Genomic DNA, 25,349 nt, shown 5'->3' on the forward strand with positions numbered 1-25,349 from the left:
AGACGAATTGGTGTGCAAACTATCTGTTATGAATTGAAGTTAAACTCAGCATTGCCATGAAGATTTACAGTACTATATTTTCATGTTTTCCAAGGTCATACCGTTTGGTTGAATTTCTGCCGGGAGTACTCCATGGTGTGACAGGAATTAGCGTGCAAACTGACTGTTCTGAATTGAAGTTAAATTCAACATTGCTATGAAGATTTACAGTACTATGTTTTCATGCTTTGTAAGGTCATACAGTTTGGTTGAATTTTTGTTGGGAGTACACCATGGTTTGACAAGAATTAGTGTGCAAACTGTCTGTTTTAAACGGCTAATTTTCTCGCAGTTCAGTAGTTTCATGTGCAACTTGATATTCAGTGGGTTAAATTGTTTGACACAATCATAGTAACTGCATTTAGGTTGAGGATTGGAGCCTCTGCCCGAAGCTTGACACCTTGCCCAACCCGCATAAGCGCTTTTGAGAAGGTCGTGAGTGTGTACGTAGAAAATCCAATTGAAGATGAGCCGTGGCTCGTAATTTGGATGGACTAAGAGGTGCGTTCCATAGTTGAACGAGCCCGATGCATTACAGTTAAGTTGCAGAAACCATAGAATGCCTGATAGTGTTGTTAGCTTTGCATCACTCGCTCTGGCAAAATTCAAAAGTGTACTCAGTGTCTTGCTAGTGTTTCTGTGTTGAAATCATATGAACCGCCAGTTCTCTGCTGGAGTAAATAATAAGACAAACAGTGGGTAGGGGATAAAACATAATCCCAGGATATGGGAAAAACATGGAATAAAATAGGGGTCGTGGTATTAACCTAATCCACCTGCAATAAGAACCCCTCTATTGATTTTGTGGCAACACACTCTCATTGCTTGGCTGACCACGTGTAAACTAGTTCCATGATTTACCGCAGAGCAATACAATTGGGATTGTTAGGTAAACAAGAACGAATGTATCACTAGATGAAGAAATGACCTTGTCGTATGGTAGTTTAATTTTGTCTGAGACTACTCCTGTTGAGAAAGTAAAATTATTGGATGCTTAATAATGTACTTCCTCCGTCCCAAAATAAGTGTCTTAAATTTGTAATTGCTTTATTACAAAATTGTACTAAGCTTAAGACAGTTATTTTAGGACGGAGGGAGTATGGACTCTGTAGTTTAATTTTATCTGAATCACTTAGTGCTGAGAGCTGGTAATATTTGCAGGGTGAGTATAGATGCAGCGTCGCCTTGCAGGGCGTCTGTGGGCTTGGCTAGTGACTGCCTTCGAGGAAGTGGTGAAGGGTTTTACAGAGAACCCTCAAAAATGTGATTGCGCCGACACTAGGGACAAGTTTGGACTCACTCGGGGAGGCGGATGATTTTTACAACTTGTATTCTTGGGAAGAAATATTTCAGAATAAGATATGGGCAGAGCGGGCTGAATGTTGAGAGAATGAAATGCATGCAGAAAATTGTGTGTGGCTGCTCGGTAAGCACTAATTAGTCCAGTGACAAGTTTTGTTAGCAGTTGATGCTTTGTTTTCCATTGGATGTATTATTTTTATTTTGCAAACGCTGGTCTGATTTGTAATAATTGACCCAATGTTCAAGGTAAAGCTAGAGTCAAGAATACTAGATCCTATCGCTGTGAGTGTCCTGTGTCGATAAGATTGCCTAGAACAGAGGGCAATGGATGGTACAGCTCTGAACACAGGGAGAAGCACAATCACTCGCTGTTGCCGAATTTTGGAGAGACGATTCACTGGTCATCTCACAAAGCACATCTATGTGTTTTCCCGAGACCTGATCAAGCAATCGAGACAGAACAACGTCAACCTTGCCAAGGTGTACATCATTATCAGGAGTCTTTTTTGGATTAATCGAGAATGTGTGATTGTTATCTGGGCGGTCGAGTACAGCGTCGGGATGTCATGCATTCAATTCCTGGTCCACATACGGGTTCGGTTTTATTAGCGGAAATGCCGATGTATGTATGGTACGAACCTTAAAACGCCCGGATGAACATAAAGGTATGGCAGTACACATACTTGCAATTCTTGCTAGTGCTCTTAGAAGAAAGGGATAGTGTTTACTGGTAGAACTTGACAAGAATTAGAACGGTAACTTGTTGAGTCAGGCAGTGATGTAAAAAAAAATTCGAAAAGGGGAGATTCCCCGGCCTCTGCATCAAAACGATGCATACGGCCACATTTATTAATAAGAGTAAATAAGGTTCAACAAGGTATAAAAGTCTGCAAACAAGAGGAGCGGCAAGCTCACACAGAGCTTCAATGCCAAAACAGAAAGCCTAACAAGCCACAACCGGCTGGCAAATTAACAAATAGGTAAACTAATCCCCTATCCTATTACATGATCGCCATCCAAACCGGTTGAAGATATCCCGTGCTACCATCTCCCACCGGACAGATCCAGTAACCAAACGCTCCCTGGACTCCGTCGGAGTGAGTGAGGACCACATACGGATCAGCGCAGTAGCCCGGAATAAAACCTGCAAAAAATGAATAGTTGTTGTTCTGTTAAAAGCCAAATCATTTCTGCCGTTCCAAATTGCCCATAACAACGCACAAACTCCTACACGAATGTGTCTAGCTGTTTCGGAGTCTATCCCAGCAAGTCACGTCCCGAATAACGTGTTGACCGAAGTTGGGGGAGTAATGTTAAAGGCAATTTGCACAGAGCGCCACAAGCCTCGTGCCAACGGGCAATCAAAGAAGAGGTGCTTGATGGTCTCCTCCCGATCACAGAAACTACACCTAGTAGAACCTGTCCAGTTACACTTAACTAGATTGTCCTTTGTTAAAATTACTTGTTTATGTACAAACCACATGAACACTTTAATCTTTAAGGGGACCTTAACTTTCCAAACCTCTTTGGAACTAGGAATCACACTTGAGTTAATGATATCGATATACATCGATTTAACTGTGAACTCCCCAGATCTAGTAAGCTTCCACCACAACTGATCGGGCTGAGGATTTAACTGAACCCCCATCAAATCTCCGGACCAAGTGAAGCCATGCTTCCCATCGGTCACCCACAAGCACCCTCCTAAACTGAATGTTGAGCGGAATGGATTGCAGAACCGTGGCAACAAGAGCCTGACGGCGCTGAACAATACAATAAAAGGACGGATACTGGGTCGCCAAAGGCGCGTCGCCAAGCCACGTATCCTCCCAAAATCGAGTGTCATTACCATTACCGACAATACACCTAGTTCTGTTAAAGAAGGTAGCTTTGATTCTCATGAGCCCCTTCCAGAACGGCGAATCAGTTGGTCTCATAGTGACCTGGGACAGGGTCTTGGACTGCAAATATTTACTACGTAAAATCTATGCCCATGTTGCCTCCGTCTCAAGTGCCAACTTATACAGCCACTTACTAAGCAGGCATATATTCTTGACTTCTAGATTTTCAATACCAAGCCCCCCCTGTTCCTTTGGTCGACAGATAATATCCCATTTGGCCAGTCGGTATTTTCTCTTAAGTTCATCACTCTGCCAAAAGAATCGGGATCAATAGAAGTCCAGCCTTTTCCTAAACCCAACTGGGACCTCAAAGAAGGATAAGAGGAACATAGGTAAACTCGTGAGCACCGAGTTAATAAGGATCAACCGGCCTCCATAAGACATGAGTTTTCCCTTCCAGCAACTCAGTTTCTTCTCAAACCGATCCTCTATGCACTTCCACTCGCTGTTTGTTAGCTTACGATGGTGAATGGGAATACCTAGATACGTAAAAGGTAGAGCCCCAACTTCACAACCAAACAATTGTCTATATGCCTCTTGTTCATCTTTGGCTCTACCAAAGCAGAACAGCTCGCTTTATGGAAATTAATCTTAAGCCCCGTCAATTGTTCAAATAAGCATAACACTAACTTCATGTTTCTCGCTTTGGCCAAATCGTGTTCCATAAAGCAGTGATGTAATTTTAGGTAGTGTGATTAGCTATTTGCTCATTAGTTAGCGAGTCAGTTCCCTTGTACCAAAAACTGTATGGAGTTTGCGCTGAAGATGCAGACTGGAAGTGTACTACACTCTGAATTACACTGGGTGTGTCCAGAAAAAATGCACCTGCAGCATTCATTACTGATTCCTGGTGGTACCTTGTGCATTGGAAAAGTTGTGTTTTAGCAACAAATTCGTATTGTAAAAATGTCTTGCCTTGAGCAATGCAGCCCATGCCGTGGGATGGTTGATTTGAACAATAGTATCTTAAGCAATTAGTGTCATGCAGGTGAAACGACTCAAGTCAGCTTGCCATACAGCAAGGATGGCCTAATTACATGACTGCTGTGGATTATGGATGTAGTTCGATATGAAATGACAAATTGGAGATTTGATTTGAAATTACTTGTAGAGTATGAGTGGTATGTAAATTCAGAATTTGGTCTGCACTCTGCAGTACACATGAATGATTTGTTGGCGGCCTACTGATTGAGAAGTTGGGGCACAAAAATGCAAACGGAAACATTATGTACTCCAGAAGAATCAATTTTGGTGGTTACGATGGCTTTAGAATAACTGCTCCGGCCAGGTTAATAATAATACAAACACTAATATGAATGCTTATGTGCTCCACACAGCTTAGTATGGTTACAATGGCTTTACTCTCGCCAGATTAATCTCCTCTGTGCCGGCGGATGAGGAAGAGGTGAATCATGTAGGGGAAAGCTGGTGGCTGCAACTGGGATACAATAAACACCGTTAGTCCAGAATCTCGAGTTGTGACGGCTCGTGTGTCAAAGGACTGCGGCCAGATCCTTCTCTTTAGCACGAAACAACGTCATATTTATTACTCATCAGATGTGGGCCATGGGCCCAGCTAAAAAAAAGATACTGACGGAATACCAGGGCCTGTATGTGCGGTGGTGAGAATCTCCTAGCGATTGAATGAAAGAGATAACGAGCATACATGTGCTCGAGCTCAGAAGAGCACTTCCGCCCATAATGCAATAAATATCGATATAAAAGCATGATGCAAAATGTACATATCAACTCCCCCAAGCTTAGACCTCGCTTGTCCTCAAGCGAAAGCCGATAACAATAAATATGTCCCCATGTTTAGAGGTAGAGGCGTCGATAAAAATAAAATACGGACATGAAGGCATCATGATTATTCTCATAACACAACATATATAGATATTGTCATATGATTACTTATGTTCAAGTGATGATCTATTCACAATGCAAAAGTATGAATCAGAAACCTTATTGAGAACCAACAAACTATAACCTCAGTCATTGAAGCAATTGCAATTTATCATAACATCAGAAAGAGTCTATGTCAGAGCTAAAAAGCAAGTCCACATACTCAACTATCATCTAGTCCTTCATAATTGCTAACACTCACGCAATACTTGTGGTTACGGAGTTTTAATCGGACACAGAGAAAGATAGGGGCTTATAGTTTCGCCCCACAACCTTTTACCTCGAGGGTAATGTCAACAATAATAACTCATGCCCCCTACATCCATAGATATATATATCAGGTCTCTTTGGGAACATGCTGGGCTTGCCAAAGGATAAAATGAAAAAGGAAAGGTGAAGATCACCATGACACTTGCATAAGGTAGAAGATAATAATAAAAGATAGGCCCTTCACAGAGGGAAGCAGAGGTTGCCATGCGCTTTTATGGTTGGATGCACAAAATCTTAATGCGAAAGAACGTCACTTTATATTGCCCCTTGTGATATGAACCTTTATTATGCAGTCTGGTCGCTTTTATTACTTCCACATCACAAGATCGTATAAAGCTTATTTCTCCCACACTAATCATACATATTTAGAGCAATTTTTATTGCTTTGCACCGATGACAACTTACTTGAAGGATCTTACTCAATCCATAGGTAGATATGGTGGACTCTCATGGCAAAACTGGTTTAAGGGTATTTGGAAGCACAAGTAGTATCTCTACTTGGTGCTGAGAATTTGGCTAGCATGAGGGGGAAAGGCAAGCTCAACATGTTGGATGATCCATGACAACATACTTTATCTCAGATATAAGAAAACATAACCCATTACGTTGTCTTCCTTGTCCAACATCAACTCTTTAGCATGTCATATTTTGATGAGTGCTCCCAATCATAAAAGATGTCAATAATAGTATATTTATATGTGAAACCTCTCTTTCCTTATTACTTCCTATTAATTGCAACGATGACCAAAGCTATGTCTGCCAACTCCCAACAACTTTTAATCATCACACTCTTTCTATGTGAAGTCATTACTATCAATAAGATCAATATGAACTTTTGTTTCTTCTTATTCTTTTTCTCTTTTCTTTTATTCACCCAAGATCATAGCAAGAAAATCAAGCCCTTGACTCAACACTAATCTTTATTATATAGCTCACGGACTCGATTACATAGAGAGATCATAAGGCAAAACTCAAAACTAGATCATGCCATAAACTTTATTCTACTAGATCAAAATACTACTAATAGGATCGAACTAAGGAAAACGGTAAAGATAGGAGTTGTGATTGTGATACGATACCGGGGCACCTCCCCCAAGCTTGGGTTGCCAAGGGGAGTGCCCATACCCATGTTATTATATCTCCTTCTTTGTTGTTGGTGAAATATTCTTGGCGATGATTCCTCTCAGGATACGATTCTCCTCCTCGAGCTTGTTGACTTGCTGCTTGAGGTCCATTGTTTCCTTACGAAGCTTTCCTGTGACGGCTAAAGCTCCTTGCACCCAAGGGTGTTTCATAGCTGCGGGAGAACAAGTGACACTCCTCTTCATATTTTCATAAGAAAGAAATCTAACATTGGAAGGGATAACCGAGTTTGGAATAGCTGAGCTCTGTAGTTCCCCCATCGTGAACCCAGCTCGGAAGCGAGAGGTGACTTCTTGATCCTCCATGGCATCTACCCTCATTAAGTCAGCCTCCATCTCTTCCTCCGTTGCTGGCCCAAAGTGGTCAGGGTCGCTGTTTGCCCTTGGTTCCGGTGCCGGATTAGATACCCGGCTCTCCCCGACTGACTCTTGAGAAGACATCTTGCTCTAATCTGCAGCAGCAACAGCTTCAAAACAAAAACAGAGGATATTTGCAGATACGGGAGTCAAAACCTTCGGGAGAATATATAGTGAATTTTTACCGACCAAAATACGTATCGTGCAAGAAAACGGAGTCCGGAAGGCACACGAGGTGCTCACGAGGTAGGGGGGCGCGCCCAGGGGGGTAGGGCGCGCCCTCCACCCTCGTGGGGCCCTCGTGTCCTTCCCGACTGCTACTTAATTTTCTATTTTTCTAAATATTCCAAAACGGAGAAATATTGCCTTAAAAATTGTTTTGGAGTCGGTTTACTTACCGTACCACATACCTATTCCTTTTCGGAGTCTGAAACGTTCTGGAAAGTGTCCCTTATGTATTCCTCCGGGGTTACGGTTTCAATAATATTGGTTTCAATATTTATGGGATTACCTGAGATATAATGTTTAATTCTTTGACCGTTTACCACCTTCGGATTTGTGCCTTCGAAGTTGTTGATTTTTATGGCACCGGAATGATAGACCTCTCGATAACATAGGGGCCTTCCCATTTAGAGAGAAGTTTTCCTGCAAAAAATCTTAAACGAGAGTTGTATAGCAATACATAATCACCTACATTAAACTCACGCTTTTGTATCCTTTTGTCATGCCATCTTTTAACTTTTTCTTTAAACAACTTGGCATTTTCATAAGCTTGGGTTCTCCATTCATCAAGTGAGCTAATATCAAATAACCTCTTCTCACCGGCAAGTTTGAAATCATAGTTGAGCTCTTTAATAGCCCAATATGCCTTATGTTCTAGTTCGAGAGGTAAGTGACATGCTTTTCCATATACCATTTTATACGGAGACATACCCATAGGATTTTTATATGCAGTTCTATAGGCCCATAATGCATCATCAAGTTTCTTGGACCAATTCTTTCTAGACCTATTGACAGTCTTTTGCAAAATTAATTTGAGTTCTCTATTACTCAATTCTACTTGACCACTAGACTGTGGGTGATACGGAGATGCAATTCTATGATTGACGTCATATTTAGCAAGCATTTTACGGAAAGCACCATGAATAAAATGTGAACCACCATCAGTCATTAAATATCTAGGGACTCCAAACCTCGGAAAAATAACTTCTTTAAGCATTTTAATAGAAGTGTTATGATCAGCACTACTAGTTGGAATAGCTTCTACCCACTTAGTAACGTAATCAACAGCAACTAAAATATGTGTATATCCATTAGAGGCAGGAAAAGGTCCCATATAATCAAAGCCCCAAACATCAAACGGTTCAATAACAAGTGAATAATTCATAGGCATTTCTTGACGTCTACTAATATTACCAATTCTTTGACATTCATCACAAGATAGGACAAACTTACGGGCATCCTTGAAGAGAGTAGGCCAATAAAAACCGGATTGCAATACCTTATGTGCAGTTCTATCTCCCGTGGTGTCCTCCATAAGTTTCGGAGTGGCACTTGCGTAGGATCTGTTCCTGTTCATGCTCAGGTACACAACGTCTAATAACACCATCTACTCCTTCTTTATAAAGATGTGGGTCATCCCAAAAGTAATGTCTCAAATCATAGAAGAACTTTTTCTTTTGTTGGTATGTGAAGCTAGGTGGTATGAATTTAGCAACAATGTAATTAGCATAATCAGCATACCAAGGAGTACTACGAGAAGTACTTATGACATTTAATTGTTCATCAGGAAAGCTATCATCAATAGGTAGTGGGTCATCAAGAACATTCTCTAACCTAGATAAGTTGTCTGCAACGGGGTTCTCAGCTCCTTTTCTATCAACAATATGCAAATCAAATTCTTGTAGCAAGAGAACCCATCTAATAAGTCTAGGTTTAGCATCTTTCTTCTCCATAAGATATTTAATAGCAGCATGATCAGTGTGGATAGTTACTTTAGAATCAACAATATAAGGTCTGAACTTATCACAAGCAAATACAACTGCTAAAAGTTCTTTTTCAGTAGTAGCATAATTTCTTTGAGCATTGTCTAGAGTCTTACTAGCATAATGGATAACATTTAATTTCTTATCAACTCTTTGCCCTAGAACAGCACCTACAGCATAATCGCTAGCATCACACATAATTTCAAAGGGTAAATTCCAATCAGGTGGCTGAACAATAGGTGCAGAGACTAATGCTTTCTTAAGTATTTCAAATGCTTCTACACAATCATCATCAAAGACAAATGGTATATCTTTTTGTAATAAATTAGTCAGAGGCCGAGAAATTTTTGAGAAGTCCTTAATGAACCTCCTATAAAATCCGGCATGACCAAGGAAACTTCTTATACCTTTGATGTCCTTGGGACATGGCATCTTTTCAATAGCATCAACCTTGGCTTTATCAACTTCAATACCTCTTTCAGAAACTTTATGCCCCAAGACAATACCTTCATTAACCATAAAGTGACACTTTTCCCAATTCAAGACAAGATTAGTTTCTTCACATCTCTGCAAAACTCGATCAAGATTGCTCAAGCAATCATCAAAAGAAGATCCATAGACGGAAAAGTCGTCCATGAAAACCTCACAAATCTTTTCACAAAAGTCAGAGAATATAGCCATCATGCATCTTTGAAAGGTAGCAGGTGCATTACATAAACCAAAAGGCATACGTCTATAAGCAAAAGTACCAAAAGGGCATGTAAAAGTAGTCTTTGATTGATCTTTAGCCGACACAGGTATTTGAGAGAAACCAGAATAACCATCTAGAAAGCAGTAATGTGTATGTTTGCATAATCTTTCTAGCATTTGATCGATAAAAGGTAAGGGGTAATGATCTTTCTTAGTAGCCTTATTTAATTTGCGGAAATCAATTACCATCCTATAACCTGTAATAATTCTTTGTGGAATCAATTCATCTTTATCATTAGGAACAACAGTAATACCTCCCTTCTTAGGGACACAATGACAAGACTTACCCACTGACTATCAGCAACGGGATAAATTATACATGCCTCCAGAAGCTTTAGTATTTCTTTTCTTACCACTTCTTTCATTTTAGGATTCAGACGTCGTTGAGGATCACGAACTGGTTTGGCATCTGCTTCCAAATTTATTTTATGTTGACATAGAGTGGGACTAATGCCCTTAAGATCATCAAGAGTATATCCAATAGCAGCACGATGCTTCTTCAGAGTTTTCAATAATCTTTCTTCTTCATGCTCTGAAAGGTTAGCACTAATAATAACAGGATATATCTTCTTTTCATCAAGATAAGCATATTTAAGATTATCAGGCAACGGTTTAAGCTCAAACACGGGATCACCCTTAGGTGGAGGGGATCCCCTAGGATTTCAACAGGCAAATTGTGTTTCAGAATAGGTTCTTGTTTAAAGAATACTTCATCTATTTCCCTTCTTTCATTCATAAACATATCATTCTCATGGTCTAGCAAATATTGTTCTAAAGGATCACTAGGAGGTACGGCAATAGAAGCAAGACCAATAATTTCATCCTTACTAGGCAATTCTTCTTCACGGTGTTGTTTACTAAATTTAGAGAAATTAAATTCATGAGTCATATCATCCAAGCCAATAGTAACAACATTCTTTTCGCAGTCTATCTTAGCATTAACAGTGTTCAAGAAGGGTCTACCAAATATAATGGGACAAAAGCTATCTTGTGGGGAACTAAGAACAAGAAAATCAGCAGGATATTTAGTTTTCCCGCACAAGACTTCAACATCTCTAACAATTCCCATGCTGAAATAGTATCTCTATAGCAAGTTTAATTGTGACATCAATATCTTCTAACTCAGCAGGTGCAATTTCATGCTATTTCTTATACAAGTCATAAGGTATAACACTAGCACTAGCACCCACATCACATAAGCCATGATAACAATGATCTCCTATTTTAACAGAAATAACAGGCACGCCTACCACAGGTCTATGTTTATCTTTAGCACAAGGTTTAGCAATTCTAGCAGTTTCACCGCAAAACTGAATAACATGCCCATCAATATTATCAGACAAGAGATCTTTAACAATAGCAACATTAGGTTCAACTTTAACTTTTCAGGAGGTATATAAGTTCTAATATTGCTTTTACGAACCACAGTTGAAGCTTTAGCATGATCCTTTATTCTAACAGGGAAAGGTGGTTTCTCAACATAAGAAGTAGGAACAATAGGATCATTATAAGTGATAGTCTTTTCTTCAACTTTAATAGGTGCAACTACTTTTACTTCTATGGGAGGATGATATTTAAACCACTTCTCCTTAGGGAGATCAACATAAGTAGCAAAAGATTCACAGAAAGAAGCTACTATCTCAGAATCAAGTCCATATTTAGTGCTAAACTTACGGAAAATATCGGTATCCATAAAAGATTTAACACAATCAAACTTAGGTGTCATACCTGACTCCTTACCTTCGTCGAGATCCCAATCTTCAGAGTTGCGTTTAATTCTATCCAATAAATCCCATCTAAATCCAATAGTCTTCATCATAAAAGAGCACACAAGAAGTATCGAGCATGGTGCGATTGTTTTCAGAAAGCCGAGCATAAATTTTTTGAAGAATTGTTTCTCTTGGGAGCTCATGATTGGGGCATGAATATAACATTGATTTAAGCCTCCCCCAAGCTTGAGCGATTGCTTTCTCCTTCGTGAGGCCAAAAATTATATATATAATTGCGGTCACGATGAACAAGATGCATAGGGTAATACTTTTGTTGAAATTCCAATTTCAATCTCCTATAGTTCCATGATCTCGTATCATCACATAGCCTATACCATATCAATGCGTCTCCCTTCAAAGATAAAGGGAATACCTTCTTCTTAGCAACATCATCGGGTATACCTGCAAGCTTAAATAATCCACAAACTTCATCCACATATATTAGGTGTTCATCAGGATGCTTTGTTCCATCTCCTGTAAAAGGATTAGCTAGCAGTTTTTCTATCACACCCGAAGGATACTCATAAGGAATTTTCGTTCAATAGGTTCAGTAGGTTGAGGAGAAACTCTTTGCTCTACTAGTCGGGGTGAAGATACCCCGAACAAGCCCCTCAGAGGATTACTTTCCATAGTAACAAGTGACAGTAAATTTCAGCACACTATATAAATTTTTCCTTACCGAATTCCACCTACCAAAGGCGCTTCACTCCCCGGCAACGGCACCAGAAAAGAGTCTTGATGACCCACAAGTATAGGGGATCTATTGTAGTCCTTTTGATAAGTAAGAGTGTCGAACCCAACGAGGAGCAGAAGGAAATGATAAGCGGTTTTCAGCAAGGTATTCTCTGCAAGTACTGAAATAAGTGGTAACAGATACTTTTGTGATAAGATAATTTGTAACGAGCAACAAGTAACAAAAGTAAATAAAGTGCAGCAAGGTGGCCCAATCCTTTTTGTAGCAAAGGACAAACCTGGACAAACTCTTATATAAGGAAAAGCGCTCCCGAGGACACATGGGAATATCGTCAAGCTAGTTTTCATCACGTTCATATGATTCGCATTCGGTACTTTGATAATTTGGCATGTGGGTGGACCAGTGCTTGGGTTCTGTTCTTACTTGAACAAGCATCCCACTTATGATTAACCTCTATTGCAAGCATCCGCAACTACAACAAAAGTATTAAGGTAAACCTAACCATAGCATGAAACATATGGATCCAAATCAGCCCCTTACGAAGCAATGTATAAACTAGGGTTTAAACTTCTGTCACTCTAGCAACACATCATCTACTTATTACTTCCCAATGCCTTCCTCTAGGCCCAAATAATGGTGAAGTGTTATGTAGTCGATGTTCACATAACACCACTAGAGGCTAGACAACATACATCTCATCAAAATATCGAACGAATACCAAATTCATATGACTACTAATAGCAAGACTTCTCCCTTGTCCTCAGGAACAAACGTAACTACTCACAAAGCATATTCATGTTCATAATCAGAGGGGTAATAATATGCATAAAGGATCTGAACATATGATCTTCCACCAATTAAACCAACTAGCATCAACTACAAGGAGTAATTAACACTACTAGCAACCTACTAGCACCAATCCCGGACTTGGAGATAAGAATTGGATACAAGAGATGAACTAGGGTTTTGAGATGAGATGGTGCCGATGAAGATGTTGATGGAGATTGCCCTCTCTCGATGAGAGGAGCGTTGGTCATGACGATGACAATGATTTCCCCCTCCGGGAGAGAAGTTTCCCCGGCAGAACAGCTCTGCCGGAGCCCTAGATTGGTTCCGCTAAGGTTCCGCCTCGTGGCGGCGGAGTTTCATCCCGAAAGGTTGCTTCTTGTTTTTTTCTCGACGAAAGACTTCATATAGGATAAGATGGTCATCGGAGAGCCACCAGGGGGTCCACGAGGTAGGGGGCGCGCCCTAGGGGGGGCACCCCCACCCTCGTGGATAGGGTGTGGGCCCCCTGGTCTTCATCTTTGGCGAGGGTTTTTCATTATTTATTATAAGGTATTCCGTGGAGTTTCAGGACTTTTGGAGTTGTGCAAAATAGGTCTCTAATATTTGCTCCTTTTCCAGCCTAGAATTCCAGCTACCCGCATTCTCCCTCCTTATGTAAACCTTGTAAAATAAGAGAGAATAGCCATAAGTATTGTGACATAATGTGAAATAACAGCCCATAATGCAATAAATGTCGATATAAAAGCATGATGCAAAATGGACGTATCACTTACCGGTGATGACCGTAGTTTGAGGAGTTCATGTATTCACTATGTGTTAATGCTTTGTTCTGGTTTTCTCGAAGAACAAGGAAGATCATGCCAAGCACTTGCGTTTGGTACTCGATAAGCTGAGGGAACATCAGTTCTACGCCAAGTTCTCCAAGTGCAAATTTTGGCTTGATGAGGTTCTTTATCTTGGTCATATCATCTCTGCCAAGGGCATTGCGGTGAATCCTGAGAAGGTGTCTGCAATTGTGAATTGGGAACCTCCTCAGAACGTGAAGCAACTCCGTAGCTTCCTCGGTCTCGCAAGCTACTGCCGAAGATTCGTTGAAAACTTTCCTAAGATCCCGAAGCCTCTCTCAAATCTTCTCCAGAAGCACGTCAAGTACGTTTGGTCTCCGGAGTGTGACATTGCTTTCAACACCTTGAAAGAGAAATTGATCACTGCTCCAGTTCTCACTCCGCCTGATGAATCCAAGCCGTACGAGGTCTTTTGCGATGCCTCTCTCCAAGGTCTTGGCACAGTATTGATGCAAGAGAAGAAAGTTGTGGCTTATACCTCTCGCCAGTTGAAGCCCAATGAGAAGAACTACCCCACTCATGATCTCGAGTTGGCGGTAGTTGTGCATGCTCTTTTGACTTGGAGACATCTCTTATTGGGAAGAAAAGTGGACATTTTCACTGATCACAAGAGTCTCAAGTACATCTTCACTCAGCCTAATCTCAACCTCAGGCAAAGTCGATGGGTCGAAATGATTCAAGAGTATAATCCGAGTATCGAGTATACTCCAGGCAAGGCCAATGTGATTGCTGACGCATTGAGCGGAAAGGCTTATTGCAACAGTCTGATTCTCAAGCCTTATCAACCCGAGCTTTGTGAAGCTTTCTGCAAACTTAATCTGCAAGTTGTTCCTCAAGGTTTCCTCTCCAACCTTCAAGTATCTCCTACCTTGGAAGACCAGATTCGCCAAGCCCAGCTTCTTGATGCTATGGTGAAAAAGGTGAAGATTGGGATTGCCAAGAGTCAACCCAAGTACAAGTGCTACCGACTTGATGACAAGGATACTCTCTTCTTCGAGGATCGTATTGTTGTGCCCAAAGGTGACCTTCGTAAAGTGATCATGAACGAGGCTCACAATTCTCTCCTCTCCATCCAACCTGGGAGCACGAAGATGTATCAGGACCTCAAGCAGGCTTATTGGTGGACTCGAATGAAGCGCGAGATTGCTCAGTTCGTGAATGAATGTGATGTCTGCAGAAGAGTAAAGGCAGAACACCAAAGGCCAGCTGGTCTCCTCCAACCTCTTGCCATTCCAGAATGGAAGTTTGACCACATTGAGATGGACTTCGTGACTGGGTTTCCAAAGTCCAAACATGGCAATGATGCTATATTCGTTGTCATCGACAAACTCACTAAAGTGGCTCACTTTCTGCCTATCAAAGAGTCAATCACTGCAGCTCAATTGGCGGAACTCTATACCTCTCGGATTGTCTCTCTGCATGGTATTCCACAAGTGATCTCTTCAGACCGTGGCAGCATCTTTACCTCCAAGTTTTGGGATTCTTTTCAGAAGGCCATGGGCACTAACATCCGCTTCAGCACAGCTTTCCATCCTCAAACTAGAGGTCAAGTCGAGCGTGTCAATCAGATTCTTGAAGATATGCTCAGGGCTTGTGTGATCTCCTTCGGCATGAAGTGGGAGGATTGTCTTCCATATGCTGAATTCTCCTACAACAACAGTTTTCAAGCAAGTTCGGGCAAGGCCCCATTTGAAATTCTGTATGGCAGGAAGTGCCGTACCCCTCTCAACTGGTCTGAAACCGGTGAACGTCAGCTGCTGGGTAATGACTTAATCACAGAGGCAGAGGAAATGTGCAAAGTCATTCGAGATAACCTCAAAGCAGCCCAATCCCGCCAGAAGAGCTACTATGATAGTAAGCACCGTGATTTGGCTTTCGAGATCGGAGATCATGTTTACCTCCGCGTCTCTCCTATGAAAGGTACTCGTCGCTTCGGTATCAAAGGGAAGCTCGCCCCTAGATACGTGGGACCTTTCAAGATCGTCAGCAAGAGAGGCGATCTCGCCTATCAACTCGAGCTTCCTTCAAACTTTGCAAATGTTCATGATGTGTTCCATGTCTCTCAGCTCCGAAAATGCTTCAAGACTCCTGACCGCACCGTCAACTTCGAGGACATTGAGCTCCAAGAAGATCTCTCTTATCGTGAGCACCCCGTTGCTATTCTTGAAGAGACTGAACGCAAGACTCGCAACAAGTCAATCAAATTCCTCAAAGTCAAGTGGTCACACCATTCGGACTGTGAAGCTACCTGGGAACGCGAGGATCACCTTCGTTCTGAGTACCCGGCATTCTTTCAGTCCTAGATCTCGGGACGAGATCCTTTCGTAGTGGTGGAGTGTTGTAACACCCCGGATGTAACTTACCCTATTTGTACTCCAACTCTTGCCGTTTCCGGCCTTAAGTTATTTTATTTTCTCGGGTTCGGGTTTTTGTCTCCGTGTGTTGTTGTCGTTGTCATGCATCTCGTATCATGTCATCATGCGCATTGCATTTGCATACGTGTTCATCTCATGCATTCGAGCATTTCCCCGTTGTCCGTTTTGCATTCCGGCGCTTCGTTCTCCTCCGGTGGTCATTTCTACCTTTCTTTCGTGTGTGGGGAATAAACATTTTCGGATTGGACCGAGACTTGCCAAGCAGCCTTGGTTTACTACCGGTAGACCTCCTATCAAGTTTCATATCATTTGGACTTCGTTTGATACTCCAACGGTTAACTGAGGGACCGAAAAGGCCTCGTGTGTGTTGCAGCCCAACACCCCTCCAAGTTGTCCCAAAACCCACCAAAACCTTATCCATCATCTAGAGCGTTCGATAACGATCGCGTGGCCGAAAACCGCACCTCATTTGGACTCTCCTAGCTCCCTCTATGCCTATTTAAAGAACCCCCTCCGAAATTCTCTTTCTCCTTCCCCGAAACCCTAGATCCATTTCATCCGCCGCCGCCGGACAAAAACAGCCACCGACGGACATGTTCGGCTAGCCCCGCCGCCGCCACGTGTCGCCCGCGGGTTGGCCGCGCCGCCGCCCCACTCCCCCGTCGCCGCCGGCCCGGGAGGCCCAGGAGGGGGCCCCGAGGCCCATTGCCGCCCGCCGCCGCTCGGGATCTTCTCCCCCGGCTCCGGCCGCGTTGCCGGTCGCCGCCACCGACGCGCCCCGCGCCGGCGCGAGCTCGTCCCGCTGCTCGCCGGTGCCCGCGCCTCGTCCCGCCGCCCGTCGGTGCCCGCGCCCGCCGCCGCCTCGCCGTCCTCCTCACTCCGGCAAGCACTCCGGCCCCTCACCGCCCGGATCCGGCGCCCCGGCAAGTTCCTCGACGATTCCGGGGAAGTTCCGGCGAACTTCGTTTCGTGTGAAGCCCAGATCTGGTTCTGAGATTTAAATCTCGGTTGACTTTCTCCCGAAACCCTAGTTCATCTTGCCATGTTCTTCGTGCCGTAACTTTGCATCCGTAACTCGTTTTGGGATATAGCATATCAAAATGTTCGCCTCAGAGAGTACATCATTTCATTCCATTGCATCATTTTCATTTGAGTTCACCTTGATGCCCGAAATGCTGTTAGAAGAGGGCTACTTGAGATAATTGTCAAATCTGCTGCTCTATTTAGATATTTGTCATTTTTGCCATGATTATTGTGTGCATGATATGCCCATGAGCTCTACATATGTTTTGTTAAGGGTTTTGCCATCTTTCCAGAGGTACAACCCATGTTTTTTTGTGATGTGTGTGGTGACTCGCACAAGCTTGCAAAGTGAGGCACTTGGTAATTCTGTTTTCAGGGACTTAGCATTTCCACTAAGTCCTTGAGCTGTTTATCTCATATGGCCATAAGTTCATGTTGTTTCCTAGTGATCCGTGCCTCTTTTGAGGATGATCAGTAAGGATGTTTTATTAATCTTGTAGTGCTCTATCCATCCATGTCTTTGTTTGAAATTATGGAGCACCCTAGCTTGAGTCAATCGATCTCTACTTTTGCTACTTCGTGATTCCGGGCAGATTGTCTACTTGTTAGCAATTTTGCCGATGATGTTGTAATTGATCCGTGCATGCTATGCTATTGTTCTTGCCATGTCTAGCTTGCATTTTGTGTATTCTTGATGGATGTATTACTTAGCTTTTTCATGGACTTGCTCGTCAGTGAGTGCATCGAGCTCGTAATGATACTTGAGATATGTTTCAGCATGTGCCAGTTTCTAAAGTCTGAAACTGGATTATTGTTTGCTATGTTCACATGCTTGTAATATGGTTTCTGATCCCTTTTGGCTCAAGGTCACTAAGGGACTTTTGTTAGCTTTTTGAGTAGCTCGATGCCATGTTTACCTTTGTCATGTTCAGGTCCTGTAGCATGTAGTTTTGCTCTAAGGAGTGCTACCTGATCTGAGATTTCCAGACAAGTGTTAATTTCACTAAGTCTGAATCTGTTTGCCATATGCAATTTTTGCCATGCTTGTTTGAACCTTGTTAATGGAATGATTTGTGTAGCTCAGTGGCTAGAATTTTGTAAGCATCTTGGAATGCAATCCCTACCATGTATTTTTTTGCCATGTTTGAGTGCTGTAGCATGTTCATCTTTGTTGGAGTGAGTGGCTACTTGCTGTAATCGCAAGATCGTGGTCATATTTGAATCGCTTGCCATTTCCAAACCGTAACTCCGATTCTGGCGTTCTTTATATCGTTTTCAAGCGATTTCATCACATCTTTCCAGTGGCACACTTGGATTTCCAAGTTGAGGCCAGGTGCATGCATTCCTTGTCAAATCTTGCATATGCATCACATATTGCATCCCACATAGCATACCATGTTTGCATCATATTGTTTGAGCTTTGCACGTGGTTGATTGTGTCCTTGTTGCTTGTTTGTCTTGTTTGGGTAGAGCCGGGAGACGAGTTCGCTAACGAGGAGCCCGTTGAGTTTGCTTTCGAGGATCCAGGCAACCCTGACAACTTTGCAGGCAAGATGATCATACCCTCGAAATCACTACTATCTTTGCTTTGCTAGATGCTCGCTCTTTTGCTATGCCAATGCTACGATGCCTACCACTTGCTTTCAAGCCTCCCAAATTGCCATGTCAAACCTCTAACCCACCATGTCCTAGCAAACCGTTGATTGGCTATGTTACCGCTTTGCTCAGCCCCTCTTATAGCGTTGCTAGTTGCAGGTGAAGATTGGAGACCGTTCCTTGTTGGAACATTATTTACTTGTTGGGATATCATTATATTGCCATGTTATCGTAATGCATCTATATACTTGGTAAAGGGTGGAAGGCTCGGCCTCTCGCCTAGTGTTTTGTTCCACTCTTGCCGCCCTAGTTTTCGTCATATCGGTGTTATGTTCCCGGATTTTGCGTTCCTTACGCGGTTGGGTTATAATGGGAACCCCTTGATAGTTCGCCTTGATTAAAGCTTTTCCAGCAATGCCCAACCTTGGTTTTACCATTTGCCACCTAGTCTCTTTTTCCCTTGGGTTTCTGGAGCCCGAGGGTCATCTTATTAAACCCCCCCTGGGCCAGTGCTCCTCTGAGTGTTGGTCCAAACTAGAGTCCTGTGCAGCGCCCCCTCAGGGAAACTCGAGGTTTGGTTTTAGTTGTATGGAGCGCTCATCTGAGTGTGCCCTGAGAACGAGATATGTGCAGCTCCTATCAGGATTTGTCGGCACATTCGGGCAGTGTTGCTGGTCTTGTTTTAACCTGTCGAAGTGTCTTGAAGAACCGAGGTACCGAGTCTGATCGGAACGTCTCGGGAGGAGGTCTATTCCTTCGTTGACCGTGAGAGCTTGTCATGGGCTAAGTTGGGACTCCCCTGCAGGGATTTGAACTTTCGAAAGCCGTGCCCGCAGTTATGGGCAGATGGGAATTTGTTAATGTCCGGTTGTAGATAACTTGAACCTTAACTTATTAAAATGAATCAACAGCTGTGAGTTACCGTGATGCCTCTTCTCGGCGGGAGTCCGGAGGTGGGACACCGGTGTTGGAGTAATGCTTGTGCAGTTGTTCTCTAGATTCTCGCTTGCACTTTGCTCCTCTTCTTGCTCTCTTTTGGCGAACAGGTTAGGCCACCGTATATGGCTAGTTCGCTTGCTGCAGCCCACTTATATTACCTTGCCTTACCTTTAAGCTTAAATAGTCTTGATCTCGAGGGGTGCGAGATTGGCTGAGTCCTGTGGCTCACATATTACTATCACACCAGATGCAGACCCGATGATTCCGCTCCAGGTGACACGCTCGAGCTCAAGTGGGAGTTCGACGAGGACTCTCAGCGATACTATGTTTTTTTCCTGATGATCAGTAGTGGTGCCCAGTTGGGGTGATCGGGACCGTGTCGCATGTTGGGTTGTCTTTTATTTTGGCGCCGTAGTCGGGCCATGAGTGTCTGAATGTTGTAATGCTATTTATGTATCTTGATTGACGTGGCGAGTGTAAGCCAAATATGTTATCTCCCCTTTTATTATATATATATATTACATGGGATGTTGTGAAGATTGCCGAACTTGCGACATATGCCTTCAATGCGATTATTCTCTAAGTCGTGCCTCGACACGTGGGAGCTATAGTCGCATCGAGGGTGTTACAGGACCCCGCTGCCATGGGAGGGTAAGACAAAAGATGTCATGCAAGTTCTTTTCCATAGCACGTATAACTATGTTCGGAATACATGCCTACATTATATCAATGAACTGGAGCTAGTTTTGTGTCACCCTAGGTTATGATTGTTACATGATGAACCGCATCCGGCATAATTCTCCATCACCGATCCATTGCCTACGAGATTTCCATATATTGTTCTCCGCTTATTTACTTTTCCGTTTCTATTGCTATCATCACTACAAAATACCAAAAACATTACTTTTACTACTGTTACCTTTTGTTACCGTTACCACTACTATATTATTGCTTTGCTACTAAATACTTTGATGCAGATATTAAGTTTCCAGGTGTGGTTGAATTGACAACTCAGCTGCTAATACTTGAGAGTATTCTTTGGCTCCCCTTGTGTCGAATCAATAAATTTGGGTTGAATACTTTACCCTCGAAAACTGTTGTGATCCCCTATACTTGTGGGTTATCAAGACTATTTTCTGGCGCCGTTGCCGGGGAGCATAGCTCTATTCTTTGAGTCACTTGGGATTTATATCTGCTTATCATTATGAAGAACTTCATCCAAGAACCAAGATTTATCCCTCAACTACGAGGGGAGGTAAGGAACTGCCATCTAGCTCTGCACTTGATGCACCTTCTATTTTGAGTAAGCTTGCGACACCTAAAACTGCTTCTTCTGATATGTCGCATGTTATTGACGATGCTACTTCTGCTATGCATGATACTTATGATGAAACTACTTCTATGCTTGATACTATTGTGCTACTTGGTGAATTTCTTGATGAACAACTTGCTAGGGCTAGAGAGATTGAACATATTGAATCTAATAATATTGATGAAAGTGATGATGAAGAATCACTTGTTATTCCCGAGGGTTATGTTTTTGATCAAGAAGCTTCTTTAGCTATTTTAGCTTGCAAAGATAGATACGAACTTAAGAGGTTATTAGCTAAATGGAACAAGCAATCTATAAATGCTAGAATGAAACCTGACCCTGCTTTTGCTACTTCACCTATCTGTGTTATCGATAAGGATTATGAATTCTCTGTTGATCCGTATATAATTACTTTAGTTGAATTTGATCTTTTTCATGGCTATGAATCTGAAACTGTTGTGGCATATTGAAAGTGTGTTATATCGACTAGAGGGGGGTGAATAGGCGATTTTTATGAAAGTCTTCAAAACGTGGAAGTTATGAAGACAAACAGTAGAAATAAACCTATTACCCTGCAGTGGAAGGTAGACTACACTAGGCAAGCCATAGTCAAGTATTCAATAGAGTGAAAGCACAATGACAAATAGCTGCAATGTAGTAAGGATCAGGTAGGAAGATATTATGAAGCCAAACAGAACAAGCAGTCACTCAGTGAAGATAAAAGATAGTGCAATCATACAGTACGTAAAGAGAAGGGAAGGATGAAACCAGTGACTCGTTGAAGACAATGATGTGTTGGACCAGTTCCAGTTGCTGTGACAACTGTACGTCTGGTTAGGGCGGCTAGGTATTTAAACCCGAGGACACACAGTCCCGGACACCCAGTCCTGAACACGCAGCTCAGGACACCCAGTCCTCACCGTATTCCCCTTGAGGTAAGGTCACACAGACCTCGCCCAATCACTCTGGTAAGTCTTCAAGGTAGACTCCCAAACCTTCACAGACTTCGTTCACCGGCAATCCACAATGTCTCTTGGATGCTCAGAACGCAACACCTAACTGGCTAGAGGATGCACAGTCCTCAAGTGTAATAAGTCTTCAGATCACACAGACAAGAAGAATTAAGTGATGCCTAATTCTCTTTGGCTCTGGGTGGTTAGGGCTTTATCCTCGCAAGAAATTCTCTCTCAAAGGCTTCAAGGTGGGTTGCTCTCAAATGACAAAAGCCGTACTCTGAATCTGAGCAGCCAACCGTTTATGGTTGTAGGGGGTGGGCTATTTATAGCCACTAGGCAACCCGACCTGATTTAACCGAAATGACCCTGGGTCACTAAGGAACTGACACGTGTTCCAACAGTCATATTTCAAACTCACACGGCAACTTTACTTGGGCTACAAGCAAAGCTGACTTGTCCGACTCTGGACAAGATTTGCTCTCATAGTCTTCACTCGAAGACATAGGTTTTTGTTTAAGCATCACTTCAGTCATTCTGACTGGTTCTCTTGGACCCCACTTAACAGTATGATGGTTCCTATGACTCAACACAGAAGAAAAAAGAACTACGAAAGATCTAAGTCTTCGAGCTCCATAGGCTTCATGCGGTGTCTTCTCTTGTCATAGTCTTCAATGTGAATATCTTCATATACCACCTTTGACATCAATGTCTTCATACATTTTTAGGGGTCATCTCTGGTAGGAAAACCGAATCAATGAGGGACTTCTACCTGTGTTATCCTGCAATTCTCACAAACACATTAGTCCCTCAACTAGGTTTGTCGTCAATACTCCAAAACCAACTAGGGGTGGCACTAGATGCACTTACAATCTCCCCCTTTTTGGTGATTGATGACAAACTAGTTGAAGTTTTCAACGGGGAATATAATATGTGAAATTGTAAAGGATAAGGAATTGTCTTCATAAGTTGCAAGGGCTCCCCCTGAAGATGTGCATATAAGTAATTTGCTTTTGGAATGCAAATGCACATGGCAGGTTGTGCTTGTGGAGATCCACTTCAACTTATGATGACAATCCACTATGCATGTGAAGGTATGTGAAGATAATGACATGCATAATGGAAAATGGACGTCTGCAAAATGATCTAAGTGCGGGATTTATCGTCGCACATGCGGAATTTATCATCGCATCACAAGGTGGCAAATAAGTAGCAGACGACCATCGAGTTTAAGTGTTACAACTCAAAGAACCAAATGTGTCAAAACGAGAGTTGTAAACACGAAGCAAAATATAAAGCACCCGCCCATATGGACCCGCTTGAAGACTATCAAATTCATATGCTTCTCCCCCTTTTGTCAGTAAGGACCAAAAAGGTTCGAAGACATAGAGCATCTACTCGTTCCCATGAAGAGTAGGTGAAGCAGCAGGGTCGTCAGTGGTGTTCGGCGGTGCAAAAGAACTTGGAGCAGTGTCGACGAGTGCTGAAGGAGGTCGCGGTGAAGTAGCATCATCTTCATCTTCGATCACTCTGGCATTCACAGTTGCAGCAGAGGAAGAGAACTCAGAGTCTTCAAGAGATGGAGTTCGTCGCAGCACTGCCCTTCGAGGAGGTGTGGAGTCAAACTTGAATCGCTTAGAGAAGCCATCCTCTTGAAGATCATCTTCAGAACACATCAGCGTCAGCCCTTTCCATGTGCGTCGAGAGGTTTCATGAGCAACAAAGGCATTCTTGGTGGCAAGATTGCGAATGCGATTAACATCCACCAAGAGGCTTTGCATTTGACGCTTCAGCCAGTCATGATGCCTATCCTGTTTCTGATGAAGAGCCACAAGAAGCTCTCGGTCATTGAGAACACGAGTGCGCTTCTTGGGTCGTTGGGCAATGGTGCTATCAGTGGCTTCAGTGAGAGCAGGATGCGGTGCACGTGTAGTGCCAGCCAAAGGATACACACGAGTTACTGCTTCAACTCCTTCAATGTTCTGAGAAAAACTTTGATGCTCTGCATTCTGAAGACTTAGAGGTTCCTTGGCAGGCTCAGGATAGATGGCTTCAATAGACATATCCACATCAGGCAGAAAAATCCGATGATTGCGAGCAGATGGCTGATATGAGATAGCGGAGTGAAGTTTGATCAGCCGCATTACCCATGGGGCGTAGAACTTCAAGCCAAACAGATCAGAGCCTGATGCAGCAAGTTGGCGAATGAAGAAGTCCTGTGCATTGAAGCATTTTCCATGAAGAATATAGAAGACCAAAGTCTTCATTGCACCTTCCAGCTTGGCATGTGGAGAGTGCCCTTTGATGGGCCAGAGAGTTCGCCTTATGATGTGATATGATAGATGCCTTGGCAGATACTCAAGGTCTTCAACAAAGAACTCTGTGGATATGCAGCATCTTGGGGCAATGGCTTCATCATACTGAGCATCTGACTCATGTTAGGTTCAGTCTTCTGAAAGATGCTCTCAATAGCTTCACTATGAAGCTGACAGCCATGCTCGTAGAGATCGCCAGGAGTGGGCAAACCAGTGAGCTCAATGATGTCAAAGGCTTTGGCTTCGTGATGAACGTTTCCTGTCATCCACTCCAGGACCCAAGTCTTCGGATCTCTGTTATACCCGCGGATGTGAAGTGTGGCGTAGAATTGGAGGAGCAACTCTTCATTCCAATGCTCTTGGTCGGTGACGAACGGCAGCAATCCAACCTCTTTGAAGCAATCCAAAGCTTCTTCTAGACAGGGCAGACCAGCTATTGCTTCAATGTCAAGGCGCTTGTGTGGGAAGATGTGACCTTGGTTGTAAAGAATGCAGGAGTAATAGCTTCGCTGCGGATAGCTCCAGAACCGATCAGATGATATTCTTTCCCTGGAGTAGGGGTTCCTGGAGCTGTTGAAGAATGTGTTGTCTGTCTGCTCTGAAGCCATTGATATTGAAGAAGCCAGGTGCTGATGCAGGACCTGGGAACCTGGGCAATCTTTGGATTGGCTTCTGTACCTGAGGCCTGTGCTCAACATGATAGTCGAACTAGGGACCGGCAACAGACGCAGGAACAGAAGCAGCAGGATCAGTGGCTTCGCTGACTTCTGATGCTTTTGTTGATGAGGGCTCCACATTTGCTTCAGACATGACAGCGTCAGTGGCTTCAGTGGTGTTAGTGGTGGCAGCCGCAAGATTTTCAACCTCCACTTGACGAGCTGGAGGGTCGGTCACAATCACGTTCTCCTCGAGAACCGCTTCTTGGTGGGACAGGGGAGTAGCAGCTTGTGGTACTTCTTCTTCATCGGCTGATGCAGCCGGAATGTCTTCAGCAATTTTAGCTTCAGACGCAGAGACTTGAGGCCTTGGACCTCTGTGAAAGTGCGTTATATCGACTAGAGGGGGGGTGAATAGGCGATTTTTATGAAAGT

Source organism: Triticum urartu, chromosome 1 (genome assembly GCF_003073215.2).
Source record: "Triticum urartu cultivar G1812 chromosome 1, Tu2.1, whole genome shotgun sequence".
Classification (NCBI taxonomy): domain Eukaryota; kingdom Viridiplantae; phylum Streptophyta; class Magnoliopsida; order Poales; family Poaceae; genus Triticum; species Triticum urartu.